Here is an 18,085-nt window from a genome sequence, read left to right on the forward strand (position 1 = left end):
ATAGCAGTGTAGATATTTACATGTTCATACAGATAGCGGTGTAGATATTTCCATGTTAATACAGATAGTTGTGTAGCTATTTCCATGTTCATACAGATAGCGGTGTAGTTATTTCCATGTTCATAGAGATAGCGGTGTAGATATTTCCATGTTCATACAGGTAGCTGTGCTGATATTTCCATGTTTATACAGGTAGCGGTGTAGATATTTCCATGTTTATACAGATAGCGGTGTAGATCTATCCATGTTTATACAGATAGCGGTGTAGATATTTCCAGGTTTATACAGATAGCGGTGTAGATATCTCCGTCTTAATACAGATGGTGGTATAGATATTTATATGTTCATACAGATGGTGGTGCAGATATTTCCATGTTCATACAGATGGCGGTGTAGATATTTCCATGTTTATAGAGATAGCGGTGTAGTTATTTCCATGTGTAAAGAGATAGCTGTGTAGATATTTCCATGTATATGCAGATAGCTGTGTAGATATTTCCATTTTCATGCAGACAGCGGTGTAGATATTTCCATGTTCAAACAGATAGCGGTGTAGATATTTCCATGTTCATACAGATAGCGGTGTAGATATTTCCATTTTCATGCAGACAGCGGTGTAGATATTTCCATGTTCAAACAGATAGCGGTGTAGATATTTCCATGTTCATACAGATAGCGGTGTAGATATTTCCATGTTCATACAGATAGCGGTGTAGATACTTCCATGTTCATACAGGTAGCGGTGTAGATATTTCCATGTTTATAGAGATAGCGGTGTAGATATTTCCATGTTTATACAGATAGCGGTGTAGATATTTCCATGTTTACACAGATAGCGGTGTAGATATCTCCATCTTAATACAGATGGCGGTGTAGATATCTACATCTTAATACAGATGGCGGTGCAGATATTTCCATGTTCATACACATAGCGTTGTAGCTATTTCCATGTTCATACAGATAGCGGTGTAGATATTTTCATGTTCATCCAGATGGCTGTGTAGACATATCCATGTTCATACAGATGGCGGTGAAGATAATTCCATGTTCATACATCTAGCGGTGTAGATATTTCCATGTTCATACAGATAGCGGTGTAGCTATTTCCATGTTCATACAGATAGCGGTGTAGATATTTCCATGTTCATACAGATAGCGGTGTAGATATTTCCATGTTCATACAGATAGCTGTGCTGATATTTCCATGTTTATACAGGTAGCGGTGTAGATATTTCCATGTTTATACAGATAGCGGTGTAGATATTTCCCCCTTTATACAGATAGCAGTGTAGATATCTCCATCTTAATACAGAAGGCGGTGTAGATATTTATATGTTCATACAGATGGCCGTGCAGATATTTCCATGTTCATACAGATGGCGGTGTAGATATTTCCATGTTTATAGAGATAGCGGTGTAGATATTTCCTTGTGTAAAGAGATAGCTGTGTAGATATTTCCATGTAAATGCAGATAGCTGTGTAGATATTTCCATTTTCATGCAGATAGCGGTTTAGATATTTCCATGTTCAAACAGATAGCGGTGCTGATATTTCCATGTTTATACAGGTAGCGGTGTAGATATTTCCATGTTTATACAGGTAGCGGTGTAGGTATTTCCAAGTTTATACAGAGAGCGGTGAAGATATCTCCATCTTAATCCAGATGGCGGTGTAGATATTTATATGTTCATACAGATGGCGGTGCAGATATTTCCATGTTCATACAGATGGCGCTGTAGATATTTAGATGTTTATAGAGATAGCGTTGTAGTTATTTCAATGTGTATAGAGATAGCTTTGTAGATATTTCCGTGTATATGCAGATAGCTGTTTAGATATTTGTATTTTCATGCAGATAGCGGTTTAGATATTTCCATGTTCAAACAGATAGCGGTGTAGATATTTCCAAGTTTATACAGAGAGCGGTGAAGATATCTCCATCTTAATCCAGATGGCGGTGTAGATATTTATATGTTGATACAGATGGCGGTGCAGATATTTCCATGTTCATACAGATGGCGCTGTAGATATTTAGATGTTTATAGAGATAGCGTTGTAGTTATTTCCATGTGTATAGAGATTGCTTTGTAGATATTTCCGTGTATATGCAGATAGCTGTTTAGATATTTCTATTTTCATGCAGATAGCGGTTTAGATATTTCCATGTTCAAACAGATAGCGGTGTAGATATTTCCATGTTCATACAGATAGCGGTGTAGATATTTCCATGTTTATACAGATAGCGGTGAAGATGTATGCATGTTTACACAGATATTGGTGTCGATATTTCCATGTTCATACAGATAGCGGTGTAGATATTTCCATGTTCATCCAGATGGCTGCGTAGATATATCCATGTTCATACAGATAGCGGTGTAGATATTTCCATGTTCATACAGATAGCGGTGTAGATATTTCCATGTTCATACAGATAGCGGTGTAGCTATTTCCATGTTCATACAGATAGCGGTGTAGATATTTCCATGTTCGTACAGATAGCGGTGTAGATATTTCCATGTTCATACAGATAGCTGTGCTGATATTTCCATGTTTATACATGTAGCGGTGTAGATATTTCCATGTTTATACAGATAGCGGTGTAGATATTTCCATGTTTATACAGATAGCGTTGTCGATATTTCCAGGTTTATACAGATAGCGGTGTAGATATTTCCATCTTAATACAGATGGCGGTGTAGATATTTATATGTTCATATAGAAGGCGGTGCAGATATTTCCATATTCATAGAGATGGCGGTGTAGATATTTCCATGTTTATAGAGATAGCGGTGTAGTTATTTCCATGTGTAAAGAGATAGCTTTGTAGACAATTCCATGTATATGCAGATCGCTGTGTAGATATTTCCATTTTCATGCAGATAGCGGTGTAGATATTTCCATGTTCAAACAGATAGCGGTGTAGATATTTCCATGTTCATACAGATAGCGGTGTAGATATTTCCATGTTTATACAGATAGCGGTGAAGGTGTATGCATGTTTAGACAGATAGCGGTGTATATATTTCCATGTTCTTACAGATAGCTCTGTTGATATTTCCATGTTCATCCAGATGGCTGTGTAGATATATCCATGTACATACAGATGGCGGTGAAGATATTTCCATGTTCATACAGATAGCAGTGTTGATATTTCCATGTTCATACAGATAGCGGTGTAGCTATTTCCATGTTCATACAGATAGCTGTGTAGCTATTTCCATGTTCATACAGATAGCGGAGTAGATATTTCCATGTTCATCCAGATGGCTGTGTAGATATATCGATGTTCATACAGATGGCGGTGAAGATAATTCCATGTTCATACAGATAGCGGTGTAGATATTTCCATGTTCATACAGATAGTGGTGTAGATATTTCCATGTTCATACAGATAGCGGTGTAGCTATTTCCATGTTCATACAGATAGCGGTGTAGATGTTTCCATGTTCATTCAGATGGCTGTGTAGATATATGCATGTTCATACAGATGGCATTGCAGATATTTCCATGATCATACGGACAGCGGTGTAGATATTTCCATGTTCATACAGATAGCGGTGTAGATATTTCCCTGTTCATACAGATAGAGGGGCTGATATTTCCATGTTCAAACAGATAGCGTTGCTGATATTTCCATGCTTATACAGGTAGCGGGGTAGATATTTCCATGTTTATACAGATAGCGGTGTAGATATTTCCATGTATATACAGATAGCGGTGTAGATATTTCCATGTTTATACAGATAGCGGTGTAGATATCTCCATCTTAATACAGACGGCCGTGTAGATATTTATATTTTCATACAGATGGCAGTGCAGATATTTCCATGTTCATACAGAAAGCGGTGTAGATATTTCCATGTTCATACAGATAGAGGGGCTGATATTTCCATGTTCATACAGAAAGCGGTGTAGATATCTCCATCTTAATACAGATGGTGGTGTAGATATTTATATGTTCATACAGATGGCGGTGCAGATATTTCCATGTTCATACAGATGGCGGTGTAGATATTTCCATGTTCAAACTGATAGCGGTGTAGTTATTTCCATGTGTAAAGAGATAGCTGTGTAGATATTTCCATGTATATGCAGATAGCAGTGTAGATATTTCCATTTTCATGCAGATAGCGGTGTAGATATTTCCATGTTCAAACAGATAGCGGTGTAGATATTTCCATATTCATACAGATAGCGGTGTAGATATTTCCATGTTTATTCAGATAGCGGTGTAGGTATCTCCATCTTAATACAGATCGCAGTGTAGATATTTATATGTCCATATAGATGGCGGTGCAGATGTTTCCATGTTCATACAGATGGCAGTGTAGATATTTCCATATTCATACAGATAGCGGTGTAGTTATTTCCATGTGTAAAGAGATGGCTGTGTAGATATTTCCACGTATATGCAGATAGCTGTGTAGATATTTCCATTTTCATGCAGATAGCGGTGTATATATTTCCATCTTCAAACAGATAACGGTGTAGATATTTCCATGTTCGTACAGATAGCGGTGTAGATATTTCCAAGTTTATACAGATAGCGGTGAAGATGTATGCATGTTTACACAGATAGCGGAGTAGATATTTCCAGGTTCATACAGATAGCGGAGTAGATATTTCGATGTTCATCCAGATGGCTGTGTAGATATATCCATGTTCATACAGATAGCGGTGTAGATATTTCCATGTTTATACAGATAGTGTTGTAGCTATTTCCATGTTCATACAGATAGCGGTGTAGCTATTTCCATGTTCATACAGATTGCGGTGTAGATATTTCCTTGTTCTTACAGATAGCGGTGTAGATATTTCCATGTTCATACAGATAGCTGTGCTGATATTTCCAAGTTTATTCAGGTAGCGGTGTAGATATTTCCATGTTTATACAGATAGCGGTGTGGATCGTTCCATGTTTATACAGATAGCGGTGTAGATATTTCCAGGTTTATACAGAGAGCGGTGTAGATATCTCCATCTTAATACAGATGGTGGTGTAGATATTTATATGTTCATACAGATGGTGGTGCAGACATTTCCATGTTCATACAGATGGCGGTGTAGATATTTCCATGTTTATAGAGAGAGCGGTGTAGTTATTTCCATGTGTAAAGAGATAGCTGTGTAGATATTTCCATGTATATGCAGATAGCTGTGTAGATATTTCCATTTTCATGCAGACAGCAGTGTAGATATTTCCGAGTTCAAACAGATACCGGTGTAGATATTTCCATGTTCATACAGATAGCGGTGTAGATATTTCCATGTTCATACAGATAGCGGTGCAGATATTTCCATGTTCATACAGATAGCGGTGTAGATATTTCCATGTTTATACAGAGAGCGGTGTAGATATTTCCATGTTTATACAGATAGCGGTGTAGATATCTCCATCTTAATACAGATGGTGGTGTAGATATTTATATGTTCATACAGATGGCGGTGCAGATATTTCCATGTTCATACAGATGGCGGTGTAGATATTTCCATGTTCAAACTGATAGCGGTGTAGTTATTTCCATGTGTAAAGAGATAGCTGTGTAGATATTTCCATGTATATGCAGATAGCAGTGTAGATATTTCCATTTTCATGCAGATAGCGGTGTAGATATTTCCATGTTCAAACAGATAGCGGTGTAGATATTTCCATATTCATACAGATAGCGGTGTAGATATTTCCATGTTTATTCAGATAGCGGTGTAGGTATCTCCATCTTAATACAGATCGCAGTGTAGATATTTATATGTCCATATAGATGGCGGTGCAGATGTTTCCATGTTCATACAGATGGCAGTGTAGATATTTCCATATTCATACAGATAGCGGTGTAGTTATTTCCATGTGTAAAGAGATGGCTGTGTAGATATTTCCACATATATGCAGATAGCTGTGTAGATATTTCCATTTTCATGCAGATAGCGGTGTATATATTTCCATCTTCAAACAGATAACGGTGTAGATATTTCCATGTTCGTACAGATAGCGGTGTAGATATTTCCAAGTTTATACAGATAGCGGTGAAGATGTATGCATTTTTACACAGATTGCGGTGTGGATATTTCCATGTTCATCCAGAGGGCTGTGTAGATATATCCATGTTCATACAGATGGCGGTGAAGATATCTACATGTTCATACAGATAGCGGTGTAGTTATTTCCATGTGTAAAGAGATAGCTGTGTAGATATTTCCATGTATATGCAGATAGCTGTGTAGATATTTCCATTTTCAGGCAGATAGCGGTTTAGATATTTCCATGTTCAAACAGATAGCGGTGTAGATATTTCCATGTTCATAGAGATAGCGGTGTAGATATTTCCATGTTCATACAGATAGAGGGGCTGATATTTCCATGTTCATACAGATAGCGGTGCTGATATTTCCATGTTTATACAGGTAGTGGTGTAGATATTTCCATGTTTATTCAAGTAGCAGTGTAGATATTTCCATGTTTATACAGATAGCGGTGTAGATATTTCCATGTTTATACAGATAGCGGTGTAGATATCTCCTTCTTAATACAGATGGCGGTGTAGATATTTATATGTTCATACAGATGGCGGTGCAGATATTTCCATGTTCATACAGATGGCGGTGTAGATATTTCCATGTTCAAACTGATAGCGGTGTATTTATTTCCATGTGTAAAGTGATAGCTGTGTAGATATTTCCATGTATATGCAGATAGCAGTGTAGATATTTCCATTTTCATGCAGATAGCGGTGTAGATATTTCCATGTTCAAGCAGATAGCGGTGTAGATATTTCCATGTTCATACAGATAGCGGTGTAGATATTTCCATGTTCATACAGATAGCGGTGTAGATATTTCCATGTTCATACAGATAGCGGTGAAGATGTATGCATGTTTGCACAGATAGCGGTATAGATATTTACATGTTCATCCAGATGGCTGTGTAGATATATCCATGTTCATACAGATAGCGGTGTAGATATTTCCATGTTCATACAGATAGCGGTGTAGATATTTCCTTGCTTATGCAGATAGCGGTGAAGATGTATGCATGTTTACACAAATAGCGGTGTAGATATTTCCATGTTCATGCAGATAGCGGTGTAGATATTTCCATGTTCATCCAGATGGCTGTGTAGATATATCCATGTTCATATAGATAGCGGTGTAGATATTTCCATGTTCATACTGATAGCGGTGTAGATATTTCCAAGTTTATACAGATAGCGGTGCTGATATTTCCATGTTTATATAGGTACCGGTGTAGATATTTCCATGTTTATACAGAGAGCGGTGTAGATATTTCCATGTTTATACTGATAGCGGGGTAGATATCTCCTTCTTAATACAGATGGCGGTGCAGATATTTATATGTTCATTCACATGGCGGTGCAGATATTTCCATGTTCATACAGATGGCGGTGTAGATATTTCGATGTTTATAGAGATAGCGGTGTAGTTATTTCCATGTGTAAAGAGATAGCTGTGTAGATATTTCCATGTATATGCAGAGAGCTGTGTAGATATTTCCATTGTCATGCAGACAGCGGTGTAGATATTTTCGTGTTCAAACAGATAGCGGTGTAGATATTTCCATGTTCATACAGATAGCGGTATAGATATTTCCATATTCATACAGATAGCGGTGTAGATATTTCCATGTTCATACAGATAGCGGTGTAGATATTTCCATGTTTATACAGATAGCGGTGTAGATATTTCCATGTTTATACAGATAGCGGTGTAGATATTTCCATGTTCATCCAGATGGCTGTGTAGATATATCCACGTTCATACAGATAGCGGTGTAGATATTTCCAAGTTCATACAAATAGTGGTGTAGATATTTCCATGTTCATACAGATAGCGGTGTAGCTATTTCCATCTTCATACAGATAGCGGTGAAGATGTATGCATGTTTACACAGATAGCGGTGTAGATATTTCCATGTTCATCCAGACGGCTGTGTAGATATATCCATGTTCATACAGATAGCGGTGTAGATATTTCCATGTTTATACAGATAGCGGTGTAGATCTTTCCATGTTTATACAGATAGCGGTGTAGATATTTCCAGGTTTATACAGATAGCGGTGTAGATATCTCCATCTTAATACAGATGGTGGTGTAGATATTTATATGTTCATACAGATGGCGGTGCAGATATTTCCATGTTCATACAGATGGCGGTGTAGATATTTCCATGTTTACAGAGATAGCAGTATAGTTATTTCCATGTGTAAAGAGATAGTTTTGTAGATATTTCCATGTATATGCAGATAGCTGTGTAGATATTTCCATTTTCATGCTGATAGCGGTTTAGATATTTCCATGTTCAAACAGATAGCGGTGTAGATATTTCCATGTTCATACAGATAGCGGTGTAGATATTTCCTTGCTTATGCAGATTGCGGTGAAGATGTATGCATGTTTACACAAATAGCGGTGTAGATATTTCCATGTTCATGCAGATAGCGGTGTAGATATTTCCATGTTCATCCAGATGGCTGTGTAGATATATCCATGTTCATACAGATAGCGGTGTAGATATTTCCATGTTCATACTGATAGCGGTGTAGATATTTCCATGTTTATACAGATAGCGGTGTAGATATTTCCATGTTTATACTGATAGCGGTGTAGATATCTCCTTCTTAATACAGATGGCGGTGCAGATATTTATATGTTCATACACATGGCGGTGCAGATATTTCCATGTTCATACAGATCGCGGTGTAGATATTTCGATGTTTATAGAGATAGCGGTGTAGTTATTTCCATGTGTAAAGAGATAGCTGTGTAGATATTTCCATGTATATGCAGAGACCTGTGTAGATATTTCCATTGTCATGCAGACAGCGGTGTAGATATTTTCGTGTTCAAACAGATATCGGTGTAGATATTTCCATGTTCATACAGATAGCGGTGTAGATATTTCCATATTCATACAGATAGCGGTGTAGATATTTCCATGTTCATACAGATAGCGGTGTAGATATTTCCATGTTTATACAGATAGCGGTGTAGATATTTCCATGTTTATACAGATATCGGTGTAGATATTTCCATGTTCATCCAGATGGCTGGGTAGATATATCCATGTTCATACAGATAGCGGTGTAGATATTTCCAAGTTCATACAGATAGTGGTATAGATATTTCCATGTTCATACAGATAGCGGTGTAGCTATTTCCATGTTCATACAGATAGCGGTGAAGATGTATGCATGTTTACACAGATAGCGGTGTAGATATTTCCATGTTCATCCAGATGGCTGTGTAGATATATCCATGTTCATACAGATAGCGGTGTAGATATTTCCATGTTCATACAGATAGTGGTGTAGCTATTTCCATGTTCATACAGATAGCGGTGTAGCTATTTCCATGTTTATACAGATAGCGGTGAAGATGTATGCATGTTTACAGAGATAGCGGAGTAGATATTTCCAGGTTCATACAGATAGCGGTGTAGATATTTCCATGTTCATCCAGATGGCTGTGTAGATATATCCATCTTCATACAGATGGCGGTGTAGATATTTCCATGTTCATACAGATAGTGGTGTTGATATTTCCATGTTGATACAGATAGCGGTGTAGCTATTTCCATGTTCATACAGATAGCGGTGTAGATATTTCCATGTTCGTACAGATAGCGGTGTAGATATTTCCATGTTCATACAGATAGCTGTGCTGTTATTTCCATGTTTATTCAGGTAGTGGTGTAGATATTTCCATGTTTATACAGATAGCGGTGTAGATCTTTCCATGTTTATACAGATAGCGGTGTAGATATTTCCAAGTTTATACAGATAGCGGTGTAGATATCTCCATCTTAATACAGATGGCGGTGTAGATATTTATATGTTCATACAGATGGCGGTGCAGATATTTCCATGTTCATACAGATGGCCGTATAGATGTTTCCATGTTTATAGAGATAGCGGTGTAGTTATTTCCATGTGTAAAGAGATAGCTTTGTAGATATTTCCATGTAAATGCAGATAGCTGTGTAGATATTTCCATTTTCATGCTGATAGCGGTTTAGATATTTCCATGTTCAAACAGATAGCGGTGTAGATATTTCCATATTCATACAGATAGCGGTGTAGATATTTCCTTGCTTATGCTGATTGCGGTGAAGATGTATGCATGTCTACACAAATAGCGGTGTAGATATTTCCATGTTCATGCAGATGGCTGTGTAGATATATCCATGTTCATACAGATAGCGGTGTAGATATTTCCATGTTCATACTGATAGCGGTGTAAATATTTCCAAGTTTATACAGATAGCGGTGCTGATATTTCCATGTTTATATAGGTACCGGTATAGATATTTCCATGTTTATACAGATAGCGGTGTAGATATTTCCATGTTTATACTGATAGCGGTGTAGATATCTCCTTCTTAATACAGATGGCGGTGTAGATATTTATATGTTCATTCACATGGCGGTGCAGATATTTCCATGTTCATACAGATGGCGGTGTAGATATTTCGATGTTTATAGAGATAGCGGTGTAGTTATTTCCATGTGTAAAGAGATAGCTGTGTAGATATTTCCATGTATATGCAGAGAGCTGTGTAGATATTTCCATTGCCATGCAGACAGCGGTGTAGATATTTTCGTGTTCAAACAGATAGCGGTGCAGATATTTCCATGTTCATACAGATAGCGGTGTAGATATTTCAATATTCATACAGATAGCGGTGTAGATATTTCCATGTTCATACAGATAGCGGTGTAGATATTTCCATGTTTATACAGATAGCGGTGTAGATATTTCCATGTTTATACAGATAGCCGTGTAGATATTTCCATGTTCATCCAGATGGCTGTGTAGATATATCCATGTTCATTCAGATAGCGGTGTTGATATTTCCAAGTTCATACAGATAGAGGTGTAGATATTTCCATGTTCATACAGATAGCGGTGTAGCTATTTCCATGTTCATACAGATAGCGGTGAAGATGTATGCATGTTTACACAGATAGCGGTGTAGATATTTCCATGTTCATCCAGATGGCTGTGTAGATATATCCATGTTCATACAGATAGCGGTGTAGATATTTCCATGTTTATACAGATAGCGGTGTAGATCTATCCATGTTTATACAGATAGCGGTGTAGATATTTCCAGGTTTATACAGATAGCGGTGTAGATATCTCCGTCTTAATACAGATGGTGGTATAGATATTCATATGTTCATACAGATGGCGGTGCAGATATTTCCATGTTCATACAGATGGCGGTGTAGATATTTCCATGTTTACAGAGATAGCAGTATAGTTATTTCCATGTGTAAAGAGATAGTTTTGTAGATATTTCCATGTATATGCAGATAGCTGTGTAGATATTTCCATTTTCATGCTGATAGCGGTTTAGATATTTCCATGTTCAAACAGATAGCGGTGTAGATATTTCCATGTTCATACAGATAGCGGTGTAGATATTTCCTTCCTTATGCAGATTGCGGTGAAGATGTATGCATGTTTACACAAATAGCGGTGTAGATATTTCCATGTTCATGCAGATAGCGCTGTAGATATTTCCATGTTCATCCAGATGGCTGTGTAGATATATCCATGTTCATACAGATAGCGGTGTAGGTATTTCCATGTTCATACAGATAGTGGTGTAGCTATTTCCATGTTCATACAGATAGCGGTGTAGCTATTTCCATGTTTATACAGATAGCGGTGAAGATGTATTCATGTTTACAGAGATAGCGGAGTAGATATTTCCAGGTTCATACAGATAGCGGTGTAGATATTTCCATGTTCATCCAGATGGCTGTGTAGATATATCCAAGTTCATACAGATAGCAGTGTAGATATTTACATGTTCATACAGATAGCGGTGTAGATATTTCCATGTTAATACAGATAGTTGTGTAGCTATTTCCATGTTCATACAGATAGCGGTGTAGTTATTTCCATGTTCATAGAGATAGCGGTGTAGATATTTCCATGTTCATACAGGTAGCTGTGCTGATATTTCCATGTTTATACAGGTAGCGGTGTAGATATTTCCATGTTTATACAGATAGCGGTGTAGATCTATCCATATTTATACAGATAGCGGTGTAGATATTTCCAGGTTTATACAGATAGCGGTGTAGATATCTCCGTCTTAATACAGATGGTGGTATAGATATTTATATGTTCATACAGATGGTGGTGCAGATATTTCCATGTTCATACAGATGGCGGTGTAGATATTTCCATGTTTATAGAGATAGCGGTGTAGTTATTTCCATGTGTAAAGAGATAGCTGTGTAGATATTTCCATGTATATGCAGATAGCTGTGTAGATATTTCCATTTTCATGCAGACAGCGGTGTAGATATTTCCATGTTCAAACAGATAGCGGTGTAGATATTTCCATGTTCATACAGATAGCGGTGTAGATATTTCCATTTTCATGCAGACAGCGGTGTAGATATTTCCATGTTCAAACAGATAGCGGTGTAGATATTTCCATGTTCATACAGATAGCGGTGTGGATATTTCCATGTTCATACAGATAGCGGTGTAGATACTTCCATGTTCATACAGGTAGCGGTGTAGATATTTCCATGTTTATAGAGATAGCGGTGTAGATATTTCCATGTTTATACAGATAGCGGTGTAGATATTTCCATGTTTACACAGACAGCGGTGTAGATATCTCCATCTTAATACAGATGGCGGTGTAGATATCTACATCTTAATACAGATGGCGGTGCAGATATTTCCATGTTCATACAGATAGCGTTGTAGCTATTTCCATGTTCATACAGATAGCGGTGTAGATATTTTCATGTTCATCCAGATGGCTGTGTAGACATATCCATGTTCATACAGATGGCGGTGAAGATAATTCCATGTTCATACATCTAGCGGCGTAGATATTTCCATGTTCATACAGATAGCGGTGTAGCTATTTTCATGTTCATACAGATAGCGGTGTAGATATTTCCATGTTCATACAGATAGCGGTGTAGATATTTCCATGTTCATACAGATAGCTGTGCTGATATTTCCATGTTTATACAGGTAGCGGTGTAGATATTTCCATGTTTATACAGATAGCGGTGTAGATATTTCCCCCTTTATACAGATAGCAGTGTAGATATCTCCATCTTAATACAGAAGGCGGTGTAGATATTTATATGTTCATACAGATGGCCGTGCAGATATTTCCATGTTCTTTCAGATAGTGGTGTAGTTATTTCCATGTATAAAGAGATAGCTGTGTAGATATTTCCATGTATATGCAGTTAGCTGTGTAGATATTTCCATTTTCATGCAGATAGCGGTTTAGATATTTCCATGTTCAAACAGATAGCGGTGTAGATATTTCCATGTTCATACAGATAGCGGTGTAGATATTTCCATGTTTATACAGATAGCGGTGAAGATGTATGCATGTTTATACAGATAGTGGTGTAGATATTTCCATGTTCATACAGATAGCGGTGTAGATATTTCCATGTTCATCCAGATAGCGGTGTAGATATTTCCATGTTTATACAGATAGCGGTGTAGATATTTCCATGTTTATACAGATAGCGGTGTAGATATTTCCATGTTCATCCAGATGGCTGTGTAGATATATCCACGTTCATACAGATAGCGGTGTAGATATTTCCAAGTTCATACAAATAGTGGTGTAGATATTTCCATGTTCATACAGATAGCGGTGTAGCTATTTCCATCTTCATACAGATAGCGGTGAAGATGTATGCATGTTTACACAGATAGCGGTGTAGATATTTCCATGTTCATCCAGATGGCTGTGTAGATATATCCATGTTCATACAGATAGCGGTGTAGATATTTCCATGTTTATACAGATAGCGGTGTAGATCTTTCCATGTTTATACAGATAGCGGTGTAGATATTTCCAGGTTTATACAGATAGCGGTGTAGATATCTCCATCTTAATACAGATGGTGGTGTAGATATTTATATGTTCATACAGATGGCGGTGCAGATATTTCCATGTTCATACAGATGGCGGTGTAGATATTTCCATGTTTACAGAGATAGCAGTATAGTTATTTCCATGTGTAAAGAGATAGTTTTGTAGATATTTCCATGTATATGCAGATAGCTGTGTAGATATTTCCATTTTCATGCTGATAGCGGTTTAGATATTTCCATGTTCAAACAGATAGCGGTGTAGATATTTCCATGTTCATACAGATAGCGGTGTAGATATTTCCTTGCTTATGCAGATTGCGGTGAAGATGTATGCATGTTTACACAAATAGCGGTGTAGATATTTCCATGTTCATGCAGATAGCGGTGTAGATATTTCCATGTTCATCCAGATGGCTGTGTAGATATATCCATGTTCATACAGATAGCGGTGTAGATATTTCCATGTTCATACTGATAGCGGTGTAGATATTTCCATGTTTATACAGATAGCGGTGTAGATATTTCCATGTTTATACTGATAGCGGTGTAGATATCTCCTCCTTAATACAGATGGCGGTGCAGATATTTATATGTTCATACACATGGCGGTGCAGATATTTCCATGTTCATACAGATCGCGGTGTAGATATTTTGATGTTTATAGAGATAGCGGTGTAGTTATTTCCATGTGTAAAGAGATAGCTGTGTAGATATTTCCATGTATATGCAGAGACCTGTGTAGATATTTCCATTGTCATGCAGACAGCGGTGTAGATATTTTCGTGTTCAAACAGATATCGGTGTAGATATTTCCATGTTCATACAGATAGCGGTGTAGATATTTCCATATTCATACAGATAGCGGTGTAGATATTTCCATGTTCATACAGATAGCGGTGTAGATATTTCCATGTTTATACAGATAGCGGTGTAGATATTTCCATGTTTATACAGATATCGGTGTAGATATTTCCATGTTCATCCAGATGTCTGGGTAGATATATCCATGTTCATACAGATAGCGGTGTAGATATTTCCAAGTTCATACAGATAGTGGTATAGATATTTCCATGTTCATACAGATAGCGGTGTAGCTATTTCCATGTTCATACAGATAGCGGTGAAGATGTATGCATGTTTACACAGATAGCGGTGTAGATATTTCCATGTTCATCCAGATGGCTGTGTAGATATATCCATGTTCATACAGATAGCGGTGTAGATATTTCCATGTTCATACAGATAGTGGTGTAGCTATTTCCATGTTCATACAGATAGCGGTGTAGCTATTTCCATGTTTATACAGATAGCGGTGAAGATGTATGCATGTTTACAGACATAGCGGAGTAGATATTTCCAGGTTCATACAGATAGCGGTGTAGATATTTCCATGTTCATCCAGATGGCTGTGTAGATATATCCATCTTCATACAGATGGCGGTGTAGATATTTCCATGTTCATACAGATAGTGGTGTTGATATTTCCATGTTGATACAGATAGCGGTGTAGCTATTTCCATGTTCATACAGATAGCGGTGTAGATATTTCCATGTTCGTACAGATAGCGGTGTAGATATTTCCATTTTCATACAGATAGCTGTGCTGTTATTTCCATGTTTATTCAGGTAGTGGTGTAGATATTTCCATGTTTATACAGATAGCGGTGTAGATCTTTCCATGTTTATACAGATAGCGGTGTAGATATTTCCAGGTTTATACAGATAGCGGTGTAGATATCTCCATCTTAATACAGATGGCGGTGTAGATATTTATATGTTCATACAGATGGCGGTGCAGATATTTCCATGTTCATACAGATGGCCGTATAGATGTTTCCATGTTTATAGAGATAGCGGTGTAGTTATTTCCATGTGTAAAGAGATAGCTTTGTAGATATTTCCATGTAAATGCAGATAGCTGTGTAGATATTTCCATTTTCATGCTGATCGCGGTTTAGATATTTCCATGTTCAAACAGATAGCGGTGTAGATATTTCCATGTTCATACAGATAGTGGTGTAGATATTTCCTTGCTTATGCTGATTGCGGTGAAGATGTATGCATGTCTACACAAATAGCGGTGTAGATATTTCCATGTTCATGCAGATGGCTGTGTAGATATATCCATGTTCATACAGATAGCGGTGTAGATATTTCCATGTTCATACTGATAGCGGTGTAGATATTTCCAAGTTTATACAGATAGCGGTGCTGATATTTCCATGTTTATATAGGTACCGGTATAGATATTTCCATGTTTATACAGATAGCGGTGTAGATATTTCCATGTTTATACTGATAGCGGTGTAGATATCTCCTTCTTAATACAGATGGCGGTGTAGATATTTATATGTTCATTCACATGGCGGTGCAGATATTTCCATGTTCATACAGATGGCGGTGTAGATATTTCGATGTTTATAGAGATAGCGGTGTAGTTATTTCCATGTGTAAAGAGATAGCTGTGTAGATATTTCCATGTATATGCAGAGAGCTGTGTAGATATTTCCATTGCCATGCAGACAGCGGTGTAGATATTTTCGTGTTCAAACAGATAGCGGTGCAGATATTTCCATGTTCATACAGATAGCGGTGTAGATATTTCCATATTCATACAGATAGCGGTGTAGATATTTCCATGTTCATACAGATAGCGGTGTAGATATTTCCATGTTTATACAGATAGCGGTGTAGATATTTCCATGTTTATACAGATAGCCGTGTAGATATTTCCATGTTCATCCAGATGGCTGTGTAGATATATCCATGTTCATTCAGATAGCGGTGTTGATATTTCCAAGTTCATACAGATAGAGGTGTAGATATTTCCATGTTCATACAGATAGCGGTGTAGCTATTTCCATGTTCATACAGATAGCGGTGAAGATGTATGCATGTTTACACAGATAGCGGTGTAGATATTTCCATGTTCATCCAGATGGCTGTGTAGATATATCCATGTTCATACAGATAGCGGTGTAGATATTTCCATGTTTATACAGATAGCGGTGTAGATCTATCCATGTTTACACAGATAGCGGTGTAGATATTTCCATGTTCATACAGATAGAGGGGCTGATATTTCCATGTTCATACAGATAGTGGTGCTGATATTTCCATGCTTATACAGGTAGCGGGGTAGATATTTCCATGTTTATACAGATAGCGGTGTAGATATTTCCATGTATATACAGATAGCGGTGTAGATATTTCCATGTTTATACAGATAGCGGTGTAGATATCTCCATCTTAATACAGACGGCCGTGTAGATATTTATATTTTCATACAGATGGCAGTGCAGATATTTCCATGTTCATACAGAAAGCGGTGTAGATATTTCCATGTTCATACAGATAGAGGGGCTGATATTTCCATGTTCATACAGATAGCGGTGCTGATATTTCAATGTTTATACAGGTAGCGTGGTAGATATTTCCATGTTTATACAGATAGCGGTGTAGATATTTCCATGTTTATACAGATAGCGGTGTAGATATTTCCATGTTCAAACAGATAGCTGTGTAGATATTTCCATGTTCATGCAGATAGCAGTTTAGATATTTCCATGTTTATACAGATAGCGGTGAAGATGTATGCATGTTTACACAGATAGTGGTGTAGATATTTCCGTGTTCATACAGATACCGGTGTAGATATTTCCATGTTCATCCAGATGGCTGTGTAGATATATCCATGTTCATCCAGATGGCGTTGTAGATATTTCCATGTTCATACAGATAGCGGTGTAGTTATTTCCATGTGTAAAGTGATAGCTGTGTAGATATTTCCATGTAAATGCAGATAGCTCTGTAGATATTTCCATTTTCATGCAGATAGCGGTTTAGATATTTCCATGTTCAAACAGATAGCGGTGCTGATATTTCCATGTTTATACAGGTAGCGGTGTAGATATTTCCATGTTTATACAGGTAGCGTTGTAGATATTTCCATGTTTATACAGGTAGCGGTGTAGGTATTTCCATGTTTATACAGATAGCGGTGTAGATATTTCCAAGTTTATACAGAGAGCGGTGAAGATATCTCCATCTTAATCCAGATGGCGGTGTAGATATTTATATGTTCATACAGATGGCGGTGCAGATATTTCCATGTTCATACAGATGGCGCTGTAGATATTTAGATGTTTATAGAGATAGCGTTGTAGTTATTTCAATGTGTATAGAGATAGC

This window comes from Gorilla gorilla, chromosome 4, assembly GCF_029281585.2.
Source record: "Gorilla gorilla gorilla isolate KB3781 chromosome 4, NHGRI_mGorGor1-v2.1_pri, whole genome shotgun sequence".
Classification (NCBI taxonomy): Eukaryota; Metazoa; Chordata; class Mammalia; order Primates; family Hominidae; genus Gorilla; species Gorilla gorilla.